General features: G+C 33.6%; 2 long non-coding RNA genes across 3 annotated transcripts; one reads left to right on the plus strand and one right to left on the minus strand.

Annotated features, from left to right (window-relative positions):
• Positions 1 to 4156: 4156 nt before the first annotated feature.
• LOC136219475 (uncharacterized) lies at positions 4157 to 11598 on the plus strand. 2 transcript variants are annotated; one of them, XR_010684173.1, is made up of 3 exons: positions 4157 to 4397; positions 4725 to 5650; positions 11250 to 11598. It is a non-coding gene; the product is annotated as an uncharacterized lncRNA (long non-coding RNA). The 2 variants fall into 2 exon arrangements; XR_010684174.1 differs by having other exon boundaries at positions 4725 to 5067.
• Positions 6777 to 10732, minus strand: LOC136219476 (uncharacterized). Its single transcript, XR_010684175.1, has 4 exons — positions 10705 to 10732; positions 10538 to 10613; positions 7421 to 7554; positions 6777 to 6812 (listed from the first exon to the last, which is right to left on the minus strand). It is a non-coding gene; the product is annotated as an uncharacterized lncRNA (long non-coding RNA).
• Positions 11599 to 21326: the final 9728 nt, after the last annotated feature.

Here is a 21326-nt window from a genome sequence, read left to right on the forward strand (position 1 = left end):
CAAGTAATAAAATTCTGGAAAGTCCATGTATCGTCCACAGGATTTATTTCTGCAAGTATCAAGCTACTTGGTCTCAGGTGTTATCTAGGCTTTGGGGGTTTTGAGTTTGGTTTTTCTTAAGTTAATCTACTCCTAGGTTGAATTATACTACTCCTAGCTAAGTTATCTAATTCTAACTAAGTTATTCTACGCCTAATTAAGTTAAACTACTCCTAGGTGATCTTTTACCAATGTAATTATCCGAAGGAACATGAAGGGATACGATGATAATGAAAATAGATTGTTTAGACAAACGGAATTAAAACCTAATCTAAGTCACTTGTGTCCGAGGCGATTAACCCTACCTATCCTCTTGAGGTCCATACTTCGTGATTCCCTTGTAAGGCCGAAACTAGCTCTAAGGCTCAGCAATTTGGGCTTAATCTTCTATAGGGTCGTCAATCCTATAGGCACTGACTAGGTCAGATTCAGCTCGCAATATGTGCCAACTTAATTTTGGGATTATCGAATGAGTTAAACCAATCAGACAAAGCGTAAGACAAAGATTAAAGCAATAAAACAGTTGAATAAACAAAACTATAATATATATCAAAGATGAAAGTATTGTCACGAAGATACAATGAGCCTAGGATTCATAACATGGATCAGAGGCTAGACAAAATATAAAAGAAGAAAAATCCCTTTCAGGGAACCTGTCTACCAATGCAGGCGTCTTCCTAGGACTTAAGGATGGAGATTGAGCAATCCTCGGTGAACGGAGCTTCGGAGGTGTCTTCAATGGAGGTTTGAAGGATATGGAGGAGGTGGAGAGGATTTCTCAAGGTGAAAGCTAAGAAAATTACAAAGATAAAAGATATCTAATTTACAATGGAAAAGTTCTATTTATAGTTGTAGCTCGGGCCCTCTTTTTGACCTATTTCGTGTCCTTATGCAGGTGGGAAGTCGTGGGACCGGTCGTGGAGTCGTGGGGTCAAAACTGCTAATTTTGACCAATTCCCGCAGGTCAGCTCGCCGAGCAGGGCGCGCTGCTCGGCGAGCTGACATAGCCAGTCCGACGAGCGGTTTTGCCCTGCACGCTTCTGCACTGTCGCTCGATGTCCCATGATGTAATTTTTGCCCGAACTTATCCCTGCGCATGCACGAAAACTCCAAATAGCATTAGTCCAAAGGCTAAATTGACCCGCCAATCGCTCATTTTGAGCAAACGCTCCGTTTGGTGCGACTTTTGGCGGATCAATTAGCTATAAAAGATAACGAAATTATAACATACATGCCATTTGGCCTTATTTGCCTAAAATGATCAGAAAATGAGCCTAAATAACGAAAAGTTAATAAAACATTTCCAATTCCTAACTAACTCACACAAAGGCATATAAATGCGAGAATTGCTCGCTTATTCATGAAATAACACTAAAAACTGTCCTAAAATCGTACCCAAAGATAGGGGTTTTTGACCCCTATCACGCCTCTATGGATGTTGATAAAGCATACAGAGATAAAGAGAATGCCAATACCCCTCGTTGGATAAGATTAGCTTCTGTATTTTCCAAAAAGAAATCAACTACCCCATGTTCCTTGAAAAGGTTATATTTGCCCCTCAATTTGCTTAAAATGACTCATTGACTCTCGAAAATGTACATGTGAGCCCCCTGACTTTTCTTAAAATCATTTATTGTCAGTGGCAGAATTAGGATTCCAAATGACCCAGTGCTCAAATTTTTAACAACAAAATTTCTGTAACGTTAATGCACAATGAAGTGGACCTTTAAACAAGATGGATATTCAGAATTGGGAGCAAAAGAGTACATTGTTGGACTCCCAATTGGAAATCAAAAGACAAGTTGAAAGACCCTCAATTCGGAATACTAATCAAAGTAATAAGTAAGGAAAGAAAATTTGAAAGTCAATTTGAAAGAAAAAATGAGTTGAAAGACAAATTGAAATAAAACTCATTTATATACAATATACTAACTAACCCAGGGTTAGGGATTTAAAATAAAAATTGAAAACTAAACTAACTTAGAGATCAATTACGACGAAGAATAGAGGTTCTAGAAGAAGCGAATGTGGCGGTTTGTTGAGTCATGATGGTCTCCATCGTCGGGGCTGGAGAAGAAAACAAACGTATAAAGGGGAGAAGAAAAACTGAGAAGAAAAATCGAATTTTGGAAAATAAAGGATAAAGAGGAACTGCAATATTTGCTTGTTTACTATTTCATTAAATGAAACGATGTTGTTTCACAATTAAGTGAAACGACGTTGTTTCATGCTATTCATTTTAAAAAAAAAAGACATACACAAAAGGAACTCCATCTTTTTCCTGCAACGTTTCGAATAGAAATCAGGGGACTAGGTTTTCGGCGGCTCCGTAAAAACTTGATTGTCACTACAAGAAAAATTGAAGTTAATGACCAATTTTAATGACCCATGTTGAGTGATTTCCGCAAGTGCACGGTATACGCTTGTAGTAATAAAAGATATCGAACCCACAAGGAACGCTTTTTAACTAAAACTTATTTTAATTCAGTTTTATTCACGTCTTTAGGTTTAACTTTAAGAAAATCGTTTAATTAATTGTATTGGTTTGGATTAATTAGGATTAGATGAGAATGTTATATTAACTTAGAGTACAACTCTGTCTTGAGAATTAATCACAAGCCAGAAGCTTTCGTGAAATAGAAATATGTATAAAACTTATTCGCATTAAGCAAAGAAAGCAACTATAACTTTGGTAAGATTATAAACATGTAATAATTCAAGAATTTATGCAATTAAATGGCTTCGAACTGTAGAAATCTCTCTAGATCGGAGCAGATTTCTACCTTAATCAAATTGGTATTTTATATCCGATAAGTCGCGCTAACGATCATATCATCCATAAAAACTAATTTTTTCAAGTGTTCAACAAAGTTTCTTTGTAAATACAATTGTGTAAAACGTTTTAATGAAAACACCAGTTTATTACTTTGAAAATCATTTTGTCAGAATAACATCAAAATAACAACAGAAAGAATATATTGAATAAGATAAATGTATTATTAATGAATTGTGAATCTTCACAAGTTAACAGAGAGAAAGAAACATGGATAGCATTTTGACAAAAACTTTGAGATCCGGGTTGTCAATCTTTCCCTCAAACTCCGTAGGTTTGTCAGACCCTTTTGTGCTTCAGCCGTTAGTTCTTCTCGCTGAATCTTCGGAATAGAGACCGCTAGGTCCACTACCAGAATGAGAACTTGTCTCTGAACAATCTTTGAAACTAAACTAATCACTACTGTGTTTATGACTAATCTAAGAACAACTTGTGTACATCAAGTTTGTTTTTACAGAAATGTATCTAAACTTCTAACTCTTTTCTGAATCAGAACATAATAACAACTCTCTCTAAACTATAATTTCTCCAACGTTTTCCAACCCTGAATTATGAAATGAATCACTTATTTATAGTTGGTGAATGGTTGTAATTGAAGGGTCGTGTCCGCTGGTGAAGGGTCGCTTTTATCCAAACGAACAGACGCGTTTTTTGGATTTCTGACATGTGAAAGCTGTGCAGAATTCTTCGCTGTCTCAACTGAGATTCTGAGAATCTCAGTCGCGACAGGGGGAACGAAAGAAGGCTGAAAAACTTCGATCTTCGGTGACTGATACTAGCGTGTCGCGATTGAGATTTTGAGAATCTCAGTCGCGACAGGGATGTTTTCCCCGTCTCTCGGCTGCTTCTTGTCTCCTTGAGTCGGTCTTCTGATTAATACGTATTTTTGGCACGTAACTTAGGTTTTTCCCTCATTTTAGCTCCGTTTTAGCTCCTATTTGGATTTAACTAAATAATTAAGTACCTTGCATTAAAGAAGTATATAAAGACGTAAAAGTACTCTAAATGAATATAATTAGCACGATTTCAATGTAAATTTAACGTATTTATATATGATATTTTAGGTATATTTTGGGCTTAACAACCATTATAATCAGTCTTTAATTAATGACTAATTTTAGTCCCTAACTATATTATTGGTAAGTAACTCTAAAAGAAAGTGGACCCTAAATTTTACACTTACTTTACCCACTTTACAGGTTTCTTAAAGACAAAAAAGACAAAAGTTTCACACCCAAATTCATTTTATTAATAGCATAATTAAAAAAAAAAGAAAACCCTCCATTAATCTTTCCTATCCATTCTAACCCCGATCGTTTCTCTTTCAACTCTTCCCCTCTCTCTCCTACCCTAATTCCGCTGCCCCTATTTTCTTCAAAAGCTTTAACCACCGGCCTCTAACTTGCCTCTATTACAGTCGTCTCTAGTCTGAGAGAACTCTTTCTCTCTCGAAAACCCTCGAAGTAGCGATATTTTTCGACCTCCAAGAAATGGCCAACAGTGATCTCCTCGAAGAATTATTAAGGTTTTTCTATTGATCTCTCATTCTTATTCTTGATTTCTTTTTCAATTTCTCCGATTGGTCAATTTCTATTTGTTTTTCATGAAAAAAAAAATGAACAAGGAATTTGAATCCCCTTGTTGTGTATATGCTTTATCCCTTTCATATGTTTGTATAGTGAAGAAATTTAAAGAGAGTGTAAAGTGGGTTTAAATTATTAAAGTTAATTGTCTGTACATGTAAATCTAGATTATGAACTATTATGTAATTTTAGTTATATTAACAATGAAAATGAAAACTGTTCTATATAATAGTTCATTTATATCTCGTTTTTTTTATGGATTTTGGAAGCCAAATTCAGCAGATGTCATGGCTGGAGCCTGCAAATCGTTGGAGCTTGTTTAGGTCTCAATGGAGAGTTCAATGTATGGTTTATGCTTTTGTGGGGCTTTTGGGAGTTGAGCAGAGAACTCCCAGCCTTTCTACCATTGTTTGACTACTGGTTTGTAGATGTCGGCTAGTGCTAAACAAGGAATTGGATTATTATGTGTAAAAACGAGATGAGCAGGAGGAGTGGGAGAGAGAAGCCAGCGCTGTTATATCTCAGAGAATTTCAGAAGCTCTAAATGTAGAAAAAGGGAAAGAACTGCAGGCTCAGGGTGACTTCCCTTCAGCTCTTCTTTACTTCACCCGGGTCTGTTTTTCTTCTTTTATTTTGTTTCGCTATCTGTTTATTTCTCCCCTTTTACTGCAATCATTTGTGCTTAACGAAAATGTTAGAGAAGTCTCGATAAGACTGCAATAATGTGGAGAAATAAAAAGTACAAGTTTTTCTGTAGCATACATGTGCCTTGGAGCGAGTTTAAAACCCATCAGCAAATAGATTATTCTAGTAATTAGGTTTGTAGAAAAGCAAGTAAAGAGAGAAAAAGTAATCTTAGGTTCCAGGTTTGAATTTAAGTGTCCCTGCTGGACAAATTATGGTATTGTTTGACTGGTTTTGATCCTCAATTTGATCAGGAGTGGAGTTCAGGGGTCTGTTCGGGGGGTTGCTCTAGGCTAACCACCCTACGGAGTGGGAATTCTAGCCTTGCTAATGCAAATTTGCCTGAAAATGTGGTTTCAATAGAAATTGGATATGAGTAAGAGTGTAAATCAAACTGTTTGCGTAATTGCTCTTGTGGTTTTGACAATAACTAGTGTTTAATCTATGTTGGAATCTCCTGGATATTAAGGCTCGAGTAGCAAAGGTGCCTTTCCGAATACCTTGAATATAGGTAATCTAAATGAATTTTTTTGTTTGTTGCTTTGAGTTTGAGAAGTTGTGTTCATTGTATGTACATTTTATCTATAATAGTTCCATTTCTCTGTTATTTTTCCATTAAATCATGCTTTAATGCCTTTTTATTTTGTGTGCATGTGTACAAATTCTTGCACTGCTGATATATATTATACCTAATAATTTTATGAGATGTGTTTGTTAGTGTGAAATCATGTTTTATATTGGGATTTGTAGTTTTTTCATTAACAAGTATATTCACTACAACAAATCATCACTTGCGCCACGGTTAGAGTCGTGGCACAAGTATAATATTTCTGTGGCTATACCATTTAGCCACGGAAATTCAAAATAAATGTCCTGTGGCACAAGTGAGTGTGGCTAGGTAGTGGCCACGGGAAAATAATGGTTGTGGCATAAATTGGGTTTTATGCCACGGGAAGCTCCGTGGCTAATCATATCCCTTTGCCACATGAGAAATCGTGGCAAGAGCAAAATATATGTGGCAAGATATAGTGGTCTGTATCGATCAACCTCACTTAGCCACAAGCATAACCGTGGCGAAATTATAACATTTGTGGCAGAAATCTTGCTTAGCCACGAGCATAAACGTGACAAAAATAGAACTTATGACTAGAAACTTTGCTTTAGCAATTTTTTTTAATTAATTTTTAATTTCTTATATTATGATTATACGTAACTTTTGAATTGAAGAGGGTTACGCTAAAATCAATAATAAAAAACAAACAAAGTCGAAAATTTTAACCATTATTAACAAAAAAAACATAAATAATTATTAAGTAAACATCAATCATTCTATCACTCAGAACAATGAAATTCAACAAAGAAACTCTTAGCAACGCAAAAGAATCTCTCAATTCTATTCCATTTTAGTAATATAAAAACCTACAAATTCAACAATCCTATAAGCGACTGTAGAGATCCCTTATATCTCTACTTAAAAATTGTTGTTCAGAGACCTGCATCCATAAAGTACAAATATAAGCACGATACGATATAAATAAAATTGAGAGACCAATAACCACTTGGCATAAAAAGAAGAACACAGCAGGGGGGAGACTACTTACATGGCCATCAATAGCGTTAAAAAGGAGAGTGCATATGGAATACTTCAAGTGAAATTGTTTTCTGCAAGGTAACTGTCAAATGTAAATTTTATAAGAATTCTAGCATAGACGGACACAATAGAGAACAAGCACTTTGATAAAGAATAATGACATCATATTTATTATCAAGGGTGGACATGCAAGTTTTGCATTGTCACATGCATATTGGATGGGGCGCTTTGCCCAATGTGGTTGCTACTTAAATCTTTGAAACATAACACAATAGTTAATTACAGCAGCGAAAATGTTTACCACTTAGCAGATGTGTTTAACAGAAATAAAATCTGAAACGAACTCACAAGATAGTTTCCTTGTGCATACTACATTAGCCAAATATCAACAACAAATTACAAAAAAAAAGGCATGTAATTCAATTTCCTATCTGGTCCTGTTATCCTTGGAGCGAAGTTCAAATTTGATACAAGTATATGCTTCATGCTGATCTCTAATCATAACATAATATAGTATATAATTTCTCTCTTTCCACTCTTAACTATGTCATTCTTCAGATATCTTAACTTGAATGAGTCATTTGGGTTGAAATGATAGAAAATAAACAAGGTGGAACTGAATGCCCGAGCTTTACAGAAAATATAAATGTCTAAAAAGATTTGAAGTCAAGGTACTCACTATTTCCTGACCTTGAGATGAGGCATTAAGCTTCTTTTTCAAGTGAATTGAGCACTAATAACAGTGAATTTAAACTTCAATGAGGCTAGAGGCCAATTGGTATCTCCTTAACTTTCAATGGGTATCGAATTTCCAATCTAACAGCCTATAAAAACATATAGATCAAATCTTCAAATAAATTAGAGATACTAGAAACATATAAATAGTTAAGAAAAAGGAAATTCGATAAGAAATTAAGACTTGTATTGCTTCAAAGTTGAGAGCTAATATATGATCTTTAAAGATTGAATACTACTTTTTATACAAATACTGCAAAAACAAAACCGAAGTTTCCTTAATGAAATAAGCTAAAGTAGTAGAAAGGGAAATGCATATCAACTTCAATTACAGCAGGAGGAGCTTTCACAGAATCATAGAAAGGAGCTACAAAAACAAAACCTTTCTGAATCAAAATTTGGTAAATATGAAAGCTAAATGTCAGAATTTTGATTAGTACAAAAACACCAATTTATTGAAGTTCACGGATGTAAATGCCAATTAAGAAATGCAATTCATATAAAGACTCGAATTATAGTCTATAATCAAATCCACAAAAAAATTATCAAATAAAATTAGATACATGTATCTCACAAAAATGCACAATTCCTAATACAAGCATTTGAACTCATCATGGAAATTGGATAAGTATTAAACATGGGAATTGGTTATCAATTAAAAAAAAGGCACAAAAACATAAAACAAAAATCAATGAAGAAATATATGGTAATTATCTAATTAGCAGAAAGAAAAAAAAAAGGAACATGAACAATAAGGTATGCAAACAACATTAAAAGAGTCTCCAAGAAAGAAAACAAAAATCCAAATGCAAATAATAGGGAACTGAAAGGACCATAAACAACACAAAAAATTAAAAACTCAACTTGAGGAAACATATAGATCAAATCTTCAAATAAATTAGAGATACTAGAAACATATAAATAGTTAAGAAAAAGGAAATTCGATAAGAAATTAAGACTTGTATTGCTTCAAAGTTGAGAGCTAATATATGATCTTTAAAGATTGAATACTACTTTTTATACAAATACTGCAAAAACAAAACCGAAGTTTCCTTAATGAAATAAGCTAAAGTAGTAGAAAGGGAAATGCATATCAACTTCAATTACAGCAGGAGGAGCTTTCACAGAATCATAGAAAGGAGCTACAAAAACAAAACCTTTCTGAATCAAAATTTGGTAAATATGAAAGCTAAATGTCAGAATTTTGATTAGTACAAAAACACCAATTTATTGAAGTTCACGGATGTAAATGCCAATTAAGAAATGCAATTCATATAAAGACTCGAATTATAGTCTATAATCAAATCCACAAAAAAATTATCAAATAAAATTAGATACATGTATCTCACAAAAATGCACAATTCCTAATACAAGCATTTGAACTCATCATGGAAATTGGATAAGTATTAAACATGGGAATTGGTTATCAATTAAAAAAAAGGCACAAAAACATAAAACAAAAATCAATGAAGAAATATATGGTAATTATCTAATTAGCAGAAAGAAAAAAAAAAGGAACATGAACAATAAGGTATGCAAACAACATTAAAAGAGTCTCCAAGAAAGAAAACAAAAATCCAAATGCAAATAATAGGGAACTGAAAGGACCATAAACAACACAAAAAATTAAAAACTCAACTTGAGGAAAGCTGAACAAAAAATGAAGCAACACAAAACAAACTTAAAAAGTGCAGCTTTCTCAATAGTCAAGAAAAAAGGCATAAGCAAAATAAATTTTATCAACAGGAACACCCAACATGAGCACTCCTAATCAAAAGCAATAGGGATACAAATAGAACCACATTTCCATGTACATACCAATAAGAACCTAAAAGACTGTAAATTTAGGTGAAAGCATGAAACTCAAGAAAAATAAATAAAACTTCCATTACTAACCTTGAAAAATAGCTCTGACTAACTTGGGCTTTTGCATTGTTAAAGATAAAATCATATGGATCTAGATGGTTATAAAAAGCAAAAGTTCAAACATAATAAGAGGAATCAATCAAGAAAGCAAAATGAAATAAGAAGAGAAAGATGCAAGTTTAGAATTGGACATTGAACCTTCCATCATTGAGCGTGAAGAACAGATCTAAACCAACTTGAGCATCCGTATCAATCATTTATTGAAGACCAATAGAGAAAAAGATGGACCAACCATGGGAGGAAACTCCATAAAGATGATAACCAAATGATGACAAAAAGGCATACATCAACGTTTAGTTCGTAAATCCGGCAAAAGGAAACAAAAATTAGGCAAAGATTTAAGACTCTTTTACACATATTATGAATCAAAAGATTAATAAATGGCAATCAGGCTTACCACTCTGAGAAATAGCACAAAGCAAACATTGATGACTATAATAAGAAAATTACAAATACCCTGTCAATGACCGAAGATAGGAGGCGCAAATAGAGAGGAAAGTCAAGAGAAAAAAAGAAATTGGTAAGGACAAAAACCAGTAGTAGATAATTACACAATGTAAACCACAATATGAATTTAAAGTAGTCCTAAATTCTATAAAATAGATGTGTTCATATCAGTGTTCTATTTTTATACTTTTACAACAGAATAAACATTAGATATTGATTAAAGCATAACAAACCCAAAGGAGCATCATTGAAAATAAGGATTGTTACACATGGGTATAGTTAGATTAAGAAAACACAGTGAAGAAATACGAGGCAGGCCTGAAAAATCAAAACTGAAAATTGGCTATGGCAAAACCATGGAGAACCTGCAAAAATTACGGTAGTTGAATAATCAATTTGCAGGAATTCAGATAATAGTTTTGCCCTAAGTTTTCTATTGTAGAGAAAAACATATAGATTATAATTGAACAACCAAATTGCAGGAATTTTTCTCTAGATTATAATTGAATAATCAAATTGCAGGAATTCAGATTACAACAAGATTTTACCTCAGAGACTGTGAAATTTCTCAAAGCTAGAACGACCACTCTCACAACCAAATTCAGAAACAAAATTGTATAAGCTGAAATTTTGATGAGGTAAGAAATAGTAGAAATAAGAAAAGAATAAACAGAGTTGGGAAGAATAAATTGGATATACCAAATAAAAAACGGCTAATTGTGTGGAACGTATCGAAGCTTCAGGGTTCCTCTTCGTGAATGACAGGTCGTGAGAACTGAATCAAGGAAAAAAAAGCGTTAATGAGCATAAATGAGAACATACTTAATATTTATGAATCTGGAGCTGCAATGATCTTGGAAACTAACGATGGATAAAGCAGGTTGTCAAATCTGAGATGCCTCCCTTCCGCCTTATTTGAATCCCAACCTACCTATCTCCCTCACTGAACAAAGTCGAAACTGGAAAGATAAAAAAAGAGATTCAGAGAAAGCCTCCAGAAAAAAAATTAAAAAACAATTTTTTTGGCGTTTCAAAATTTCCCAATTTTTTGGCGCTCTTTTAGACCTAGGGACAATATACCTCATTAATATTCTTTTTTTAATATAGAGAAGTAGTATTTCGGCCGAGCCGATGTAGTGAATTTTTCGGTGGCATAAATGATTTAGCCATGAAAAGAATTTACCGTGGCAGAATTGTATATTTGCCACGGAAAAGGACTGCCCGTAGCATAAATGTATCATGTGATTATAATTTTGTAGTAGAATTTTTTTTTCCCGCGGCTAAATAGAAATATGCCACAAATTCTAAATTTGTGTGGCATGATTCGTGGCGCAAGTGATGATTTGTTGTAGTGATTGCTTATGGGTCGCACTCTAAGGCAAATAACTCAGCTGATATTGGATTGATGCAGGTTACTAAATACACTAACCCAAGCACTTCGGGAGTAGATTTATGATGGGCCAGCAAATCAGAGTTTTTCTTTTAAAGCTAGACAGGCAATGAAGCTTTGCCTTGTAATACACCCATAGCCCCAAACAAGTTTCCGCCAACATACTTCATAAGTAACATATTACATGTTAGAGTTTATCATAATTAGTCACTGCTGATTTCCATTTTGAATGGTTTCTTTATGCTTGCAAAACTCAAAATGATGAAATTGTTGACCTTATTAATATGTTATCGAGTATGGCTCACACTAATTATTTATAGATTTTTTAGTTTCTTATTTATATATTATCAATTCCTCAACATGTTTTGTAGATTACAATGAAATTGAATCTTAATTTCAATATTCTAGTCATTAATCATTATGTATTTATGTTTTAGTTATTATTTTACTGCAAACGAACTCTCTTCAATCCAAATTTAATTTTCTGTTTTTGTGGAAAATATTATTTTGAAATAAGAAAATTATTCAGTTTAGCGACGTTATATTAGTCGCAAATAATCAAATTCCGTAGTAACACAAGAATCAGAAATATTTGCAGAGCTCAGTTAGTGACTATATTTTAGGTGTTAGCGACTAAATATTTAGTCCGCAATTTAGGGACGTCTTCTTGCGACTGCAAATGTTGGTCGGAAAATTTACGACTAAATGGTAAAAGTAGTCATTAACCAGTTACCATCCAAGGAGTTACTGACTAAATAAATTTCGTCGTTAACTCATGAATTTTCAGTCCCTAACTAGTGTTTTTCTTGTAGTGTGTCCGACGTTTAGCCGGCGCTCCAGCCTCGACTAGCCCCTCTAGTTCCGTCACTTTCTATTGTTCCATGAACTTGCTTAAAGTGTGCATATTTCAACTTTTCCAAAATCTATCCTTAACGGTCACATTGATTTTAGGTGGTTAAAATTTTAATTTAATAAAGTCTATGGGATAAATATGACATTTTAAAAGTATATGGGGGAAATTGACTTTTTTTTAGACAAGTACATGAGACTAGAGATGTATTAGGCATGAAATTATATATAATTTATGTAAAGTGAAACTTAACACAATTCGGGGATTCAGTTGGATCCAATCCAGTCAAATCCAGTATGGACATTCGATGATTCAAACAAATACTGAAATATTTTTTAATTTTAAAAATGTCATTTACAAAATAATAAAAATACAAATTTCTCACACAACTTTGACCTAAAAATATTATTTATGAAATAATAAAAATACAAATTAAAAACTAAGGTTTTTTTAAATAAATTTTATTAAGGAGTAAGAGGAGGGAGTACAAAGAGCTCCTCTGTACACCCTTGAGATGGTCTTAGCAAACTTGTGTGAATGAAAGGTTGGGACGCGAAGGCAGGCCAGACATTCCAACTAGCTTGGTACCTCCAGCACAGCCAACAACTCAAAATTTATTAATAAAGGAAAAAAGTACAGAAGAGGGAGAAAGAGACAGAAAGAAGAAAAAGAAAATTACAGAAATCTAATGTGAACTACGTTACACAAATCATAAAAAACAAAACAAAAGAGTCAGCCGTTTGCCCCATTGCAGCTAGCCTATCAGCAGCTTGGTTACCTTCTCTAAAAATATGCGTGACTTTCTAATTCATTCCGAAAAGTCTTGCTAAGTAGGAATGTCAATCTTTCTTTATTTTCCAAGGGACACCACTTGAATTATTATTAAGGAGATGCACGACATATGATGAGTCCAATTCAATCCACAGGTTCCTCCAGTTTCTCTCCCAGGCAGTGTTAATTGTATAGATAATAGCTTTCAGCTCAGCAAAGTGTGCAGGCGAGTTATGAATAGGAAACGCAAAGCATCCCATCACGAAGCCTCTATAATTCCGAAAAATCCCTCCTGCCCCGATGCTGCCATTCAAACTTGAAGCCCCGTCAGTGTTTACCTTAAGCCAGTTAGTTGGCGGTGGGATCCAACATACTATTCCGAAATTTGGCTCGGGCGGAGGTCGAGAACGGGCAAGAGCGGCAGTAGCGCCCTCACTGATAAAGTGCAGCAAAGAATGTCGAAAGTTTTGGATTGAAGGTAGCTCGTTATCGAAGACGACCCTGTTGCGGATGAACTAAATGAACCAGATGCAGGTAATAACCGAGAAAATCCAACCTTTCCTCAAGCTCTTTCTCACGCGCACAGCTCTTAGCAAACTTGATAATGACGAGTTTCATAAATAAAAAGATTTGTATGAGACTAAGACACTGCAACAAAAATAACTAATATTAGAGATCAGTTATTATTAAAAAATATTAATCAAAATCTAAAATATAAAAAAAAATTACCCAGAAATCTTCGGTATATTGAGTGCTCAACAGCTTTATATATAAAATATATAAAACATCAATTAATACAAAGAATGACATGCAAGCCATGATTATTTGACTAACGAAATACCAAATAATCCTCTGTCTGAATAGTTCTAAAGACATCTTCAACATCTCGTGCATTCTGAACACTTCTATTGCAGGGATTTCATTTGCTTCTAATGCTTCATTGAAATTTTAAATTCTTACATCCAAAATACTAACAGAAAAATATACCATGTGCTTGTGAAAATCCACGCACAAAATAGCCAAATTATTAACTCAAAAAGTGAAAAATATTTGAGTTTTTCAAACCTCTCCTCCCTCCACTCTAAATCCCTCCAGAATAAATTTGAATACAGTAGCTACAGAAACAGTGTATTCAGACTCTTTTACAATTAAAAGAAACATTGTTCGAAATCTATCCATATTCATAGGAATGAAATCATCCTGATGTTGTTGAGGTATATTATAATGTCGAATTGATAGAAGAAATCTAAACAAACTCAACCTTATAAAAGTTATTTTCAAAACCACCGGACTACAAAAAAGCAAAAGATGGGGAGACATGTAATAGATAGCTACCAAATACTTCTTCATTGATCCAAACTCATATTCCAAAACATTCAATTTAAATACGCTCCAAATTAGAAAAACAAAACCAGATGCTACTAAAATGAAATGACCGCAAAATATGCGATAATCATCAGAAATACCGCCAACAAATCTATCTAAGATGCGAAACAGTCTTTGTGCAAGAAATGCACGCATTTCTGCAATTACACCCGGAACTAGAGGATCTTCTTGGTTAGCAACATTTCCTCCATTTTGTTCATTAACACCCGAAGGTGCAACAGGTGGTGGAACACCTGGATTTTCAGCAAGAGGTGGAACATGCACTTAAATTTGAGCATGTGTGGGAATTAGACCATCAACACCAGCAAGAGGTGCAACATGATCACCAGCACTAGCTTGATCTCCTTAAGGAGCATCATCACCAACACCAGCTTGACCTCTTTCAGGAGCGACGAGGAGAAAGCCATTGTCCAAACCGTAATTGTCTGCCTTTTGCTCTAATATTTAAAAGACACACTAGCTGTGTTATATTTACAACCTTTTCCAACGTCTCTTTCTCTCTTCATTTCTCTTGCTTCCTGTTGCTGTCCACAATGTCCGGCTTTCGTCTCGTTGCTCATGAAAGAGGTCAAGCTGGTGTTGGTGATCATGCTCCTGAAGCAGGTCAAGCTGGTGCTGGTGATCATGTTGCACCTCTTGCTGGTGTTGGTGGTCTAATTCCCACACATGCTCAAATTCAAGTGCATGTTCCACCTCTTGCTGAAAATCCAGGTGTTACACCACTTGTTGCACCTTCGGGTGTTAATGAACAAAATGGAGGAAATGTTGCTAACCAAAAAGATCCTCTAGTTCCGGGTGTCATTGCAGAATTGCGTGTATTTCTTGCACAAAGACTGTTCCGCATCTTAGATGGATTTGTTGGCGGTATTTCTGATGATTATCGCATATTTTGCGGTCATTTCATTTTAGTAGCATCTGGTTTTGTTTTTCTAATTTGGAGCGTATTTAAATTGAATGTTTTGGAATATGAGTTTGGATCAGTGAAGAAGTATTTGGTAGCTATCTATTATATGTCTCCCCATCTTTTGCTTTTTTGTAGTCCAGTGGTTTTGAAAATAACTTTTATTAGGTTAGGTTTGTTTAGATTTCTTCTATCAATTCGACATGATAATATACTTCAACAACATCAGGATGATTTCATTTCTATGAATAGATAGATTTCGAACAATGTTTCTTTTAACTGTAAAAGAGTCTGGATACACCGTTTCTGTAGCTACTGTATTCAAATTTATTCTGGAGGGATTTAGAGTGGGGGGATGGAGGTTTGAAAAACTCAAATATTTTTCACTTTTTGAGTTAATAATTTGGTTATTTTGTGCGTGGGGTTTCACAAGCACATGGTATATATGGTATATTTTTCTGTTAGTATTTTGGATTTAAGGATTCAAAATTTCAATGAAGCATTAGAAGCAAATGAAATCCCTGCAATAGAAGTGTTCATAATGCATGAGAGGTTGAAGATGTCTTTAGAACTATTCAGCCAGAGGATTATTTGGTATTTCGTTAGTCAAATAATCATGGTTTGCATGTCATTCTTTGTATTGATTGATGTTTTATATATAAAGCCGCTGAGCCCCCAATATACCGAAAATTTCTGGGTAATTTTTTTTTATATTTTAGATTTTGATTAATATTTTTTATAATAACTGGTTTTTAGTATTAGTTATTTTTGTTGCAGTGTCTTAGTTTCATGCAAATCTTTTTTATTTATGAGACTCGTCATTATCAAGTTTGCTAAAACCAACTTAAGTATTCAAAGTGCATGCTCTATTTTAACCAAGTGTTGTACAATGAGTCGTCATCCCATAATTTCCATGGCATATACCCAAGAATGGATTGATCAAAGATTAATTTTATGTATGCATTATATCATATTATTTAATATAACTAATTAGTACTTTTTTTTATTAACTGATTTTCAATACTTATTCTATGCAGTGCCATATTTCACTCATGATACTACTGGAGTCTATTTCTTTAAAGAAAAAGTGGATTACAATTTCATGTATACACTTTTCAGCATCTTTTTTTCACTCTTTACCGTGGTTTTGAGATTTGCTGCTCCTGAGTTTTTTAAAAACATGAAATAAAGTTTGATTCAGACAGAGAATGTAAGTTGCCATTTTTACATATCTAATCAAATTCAGATTTTTATAATTATTATTATTAATATTGATACAACATTATTTTTACAAGCAGCGGGCCACGTGGAAGAAGTTGTTTTGGTGTGAAAGAAATTGTTTTGGTGAAATGAAAATTATTTTTGGAGTACTATTTTATTTTTTGTAAGCTTTTGATAGGTTCTTATTTTAGAATTTTATTTGTGTTGTATGCAAGACAATTTTTATATCCACCAACGTTTTTAATGAATATATTGGTTTATATATCTTTAAGAGCAACTCGACTATTGTGTTTTTCTCGTTTTCTTAATGCATTATGTTAATGAATATTTATAAGTTTTCAGGTGATTTTTTCTTCCCAAATTTCTCAATGCTTTGGCGGTATCTTACTATATTTTAGTGGATAATGCTATTATGTGAAAAACTTGGACTATATATATATATATTATCTTAAAAAAATACAACAATGGCAAAAGGAAGTCGTAACCCCAACAGACGCATCCAATCAGGACTCTATGGAGGAAAATAGAAGAATCTAACCTTGAGGCTGGACACTAAGAACGACTAAAGCCACAATACCAAAGATTGGTGGACAAAATCATAGGTCGATTCTACCATAACTTGGGGGCAATCCAGAAGGAGATGGATAATATTAGGGAAGCACATGCAGTAGAGATGGCTGAATTAAAAGAAAAACTAAGAAAGACGGAAGAGTGCTTGCAAACTAATCAAACTAATACAAGAGAGTGATTTATTGAACCACACTATCACGTTTTATAATGTTAATCAATACTACACTATCACGTTTTATAATGTTAATTAATACCCATTTTAAGTATTTCGTTTCATATAATGATAATTAATACCGATTTTAACTATTTGCTATAATGATAATTAATTCACAGTAACATTATTTTATTTATTTAAACCACACTATCACGTTTTATAATATTAATTTTTCATCCAAAAAAATTATAATATTAATTAATACCAAAATAATACGACACTATCACTATCACATTTTATAATGTTAATTAATATCTATTTTAACTATTTCATTTCATATAATCTTAATTAATATCCATTTTAGTAGTATAATGATAATTAATACACACTATCACGTTTTTCTATTTTATTATTAATTTTATTATTTTATTTGTTTAAATAATCTTTTTAATTTTGATTTTTAACTAATTGGCAACTCATTAATCTTTCTATCATGAAGGAAGTTGGGGAGTCACTTATTACTCTTCGTCTCTGGCTTTTGTCTCCTCGATCCTTCTGGAGGATGTGGTGGGGGTTAGCTTCCCAAGGCTGATCCTGGGTTAACTTTTTTGTTTGCTTGTTTTATTTTCTTTTTCCTACCAAAAAAAAAAAACTCTACAACATTTCTCCTCATTTCTATCTGCTTCCAATATTATTTATAGTATAAATTAGGTCTCCAATTTCCTAACTATTATTTATTAGCCCTGCTAGTCTCTAACCATATTAAACGATCCCACCAAATTAAATCCATCAAAATTAGACCCCCAAGATAATTTCGATTTAGTCCTTATTGTTATGGCTATTCTCAATTTCCATCCCTTAAATTGCGGACAAATCCTTTCATTTTTTCTAATTTATCAAATATACATCACCTATTAAATTTTTCTCAAACACATCCCCTCTTATTATAATTATCCCATTTAATTTATTTTAAACACTTGGCAAGCTCAATTTTGTTTTGATAAATTTTTATATTTCCAACACCCTTCAAGTTCCATTTATACCGATTTTAATTTCAAACATTGAAAACGAAATTCCTATGATAATGACACATTTACTCATAGTAATATCTTGAAGAACGATTGTTAATAACAATGAATTCTATCTTAAAAATATCATTAATACATGTATTCATGTTCTACTCACGGTTTATAAAATGTATTCGTATTCTTTCACTTAATTTCTATTACTCCAATTTTATTATTATTACATATCTCATTATCCATTTTTTTTTAATTAATCACATCTAACAAACATTCCTATGCAAACAAAAGCAAAGTGATATAAATTAAGAATTTAACTTTATCAAGAATTACATCTAACATATATAGATCGACTAAAATAAAAAAAAAAACTTAATAATATCTAGTATGGAGAAAAATACAAAACTAACCCTTGAAAGAGAATATATTTATAACATATTTTCCTATGGGAAATCTAAGCATGTTCCCATCTAACATTGGTGACATAAGTTTTGCAGTGTCGAGGTCCTTTTATCAAATGGCCAAATGATGGATTAACCAAAAATCCAACTGGTAAATCTCCACACACCACTGCCATATTAGACATTCTCTTCTCGAGGTGTAGTCGTCGGAATCGGAATGCATCCTCTTCTCGACGTGAAGTAAGCTTAAATGTGAACGTTACTACTCCGCCGTGTAGCTTTTCATCAAGAATGGCATTAGCCACCGCCGGATTTATGTACGCAGATGAGGCAACAATACTAAGACGCAGCTTCCCATCTATGTGATAGTGCTGATTCGGGTAAGTTGTGATAAAGGTGGAGGCAATGGTTTCATTGTTTAGCAAAATAGAAGCCCACATATCCTCGAAGCCGTTGGAAGCAATGATGAATACTACCGAGAGCTGAATCTTCCAAGTGGCTGTTATGTGCGAAGATGAGATGTCGATGTTGAGTGGGTAAAGGGTGACTAAATCTACTTGGAACTTCGGAGCATTTAATTGCACCGGGGACACAAGTAAATAAATTGTCATCGGTGATAAAAAGAACAATGGGGTAAACATTGAACAAAATTGAGCTAGCTGTAATTGTGTGGGGAAAGAAATTGAGCTCAACCATTTTTCCAACATAATTATGCGTTTGGATTGGATTTAACACGGTACAATAATACATGGATCGATCGGTTTATGTTATGTTATATAGAGAAAAGCTTAACTATTTTCAGTTTTCAAGTTGGATTAGGAGCCTAGTCTAATTGCTAATTAACATGATCCCTAATATCTTTTAGTTTTATTAATTTTCAACAAAATCTCGCATATGATAGATATTATTGACATGATACGGATTAGGACTTTGTTATTCCTAATTGACATGATCCCTAATATCTTTTAGTTTTATTAATTTTCAACAAAATCTCGCATATGATAGATATTATTGTTTTATTCTCTCTAAAACTGCTTATTTGTTAATGGAACTCTACATAAACCTGCAAAATAAAAGTAAAATGTAATTTCTAGAAAACACCAGGACACATATTAGTGCCTTTATTTTCTCTATTTAAGCATGTATGGACAACACATTTTAATGAATATATATAAAATTTGCTTTTAAAGTTAATGTCTTATAAAGGTTAAAGTAGTGATATAACAAACAATTAGCTCGTGAAATGGTATTATTTTAAAAACCGGATTGGAAGTCAAACCAAATTGATGACTAGATCAGAGGTTAATAGGTTGAATTTGTTGATCACATAAATAATATATATATTTTTAATTTAATTTAAATTATAAAATTTATTAAGACTTTTAAATTTTATTTTATATATATTTAAAATTTAAATACTAAATAATGGAGTTGTAGGAACTCGTGGTATCTTTCATTGCTCGGGTTGTACCTACTGTGGGAACACTCCGATGCACAAGGCAGTCTATATTCAAGAAAGAAAAAGAGACTTAAGTGAAGAGAGAGAGAGTTCAGATGATTTCAAACTTCTCATTGGGGGTTGAGATCCTTTATATAGAGTACTGCGTAAATTACACCCATGGCCACTGAACTATACCCATTTTCACATGTGGCCACTGAACTTTAATTCTTCCCGGTATAGCTATTGAACATTACACTTTGTTACACCAGTTACCACTGTGACCATTGACCAACGTTTTTTTACCTTTGACTCTCTCTCCTTCCCTACTTCTAAATCTTAAAATACCATCTTAAATCTTAGAAGTAGGGAAGGAGAGAGAAAATAGGTAAAAAGGAAGAGTCAAAGGTAAAAAACGTTAGTCAACAGTCACAGTGAATACCGGTGTAACAAAGTGTAAAGTTCAATGGTCATACCGAGAAAAATTGAAGTTAAGTGACCATAATGTAAAAATGGGTCTATTTTAGAGGCCATGGGTGTAATTTACCCATTGAGTATCTTAGTTAGGTTTGGGTTGCTTTGTAGGTTGATCCTTCTCAATGTGTGTGGGCTTTGGCCCATATTCCTCATCACCGAGTAAACTCGTTTATATTGTAAAGATAAATTAAAATTTTAAAAATATTTATCAAAATAAAAAAAAACTAAATAATATTTTAATTGTGTTGGTTGATGAGACGAAACAAGGCGTGGAGAGAAAGTTAGAACTATGGAGACAAATTTTAGAATATAGAGGCTTTAAGTTGAGCCAAAGTAAGACAAAATATTTAGAGTGTAAGTTTAGCGGCGATAGGAGTAGGGAGGCAGGGACAATCACCCTAGATGGGAGAGTTGTTCAGGCATCGGATTGCTTCCGGTATTTAGGATCTATTATCCAAACGGATGGAGAAGTACATGGATATGTTGCTCATAGGATTAAATCTGGTTGGGCGAAGTGTAAGAGTGCTACGGATTTCCTTTGTGACCCGGCATGCCTAATAGATTGAAGGAAAAATTCTACCATACGGCAATCAGACCAGCATTGTTATATGGTACGGAGTGTTGGGTAGTGAAACACTGTCACATTCATAAAATGTAGGTGGCGGAGATACGTATGTTGAGATGGATGTGTGGTCATACGAGAAAAGATTGGGTGAGTAATGAAATAATTAGGACAAAAGTAGGGGTTACATATATTGAGAATAAAATGAGGGAAAACCGACTAAGGTGGTTTGGCCATGTAAGACGAAGAGCGCTTGATGCGCCGGTTAGGAGGACTGAGGAGTGGCAAAGGGATGTAGTGGTGAGGGGTAGAGGAAGACCTAAGCAAACTTGGAGGAGGGTGATT

The sequence above is a fragment of the Euphorbia lathyris genome, chromosome 2 (genome assembly GCF_963576675.1).
Source record: "Euphorbia lathyris chromosome 2, ddEupLath1.1, whole genome shotgun sequence".
Lineage (NCBI taxonomy): Eukaryota > Viridiplantae > Streptophyta > Magnoliopsida > Malpighiales > Euphorbiaceae > Euphorbia > Euphorbia lathyris.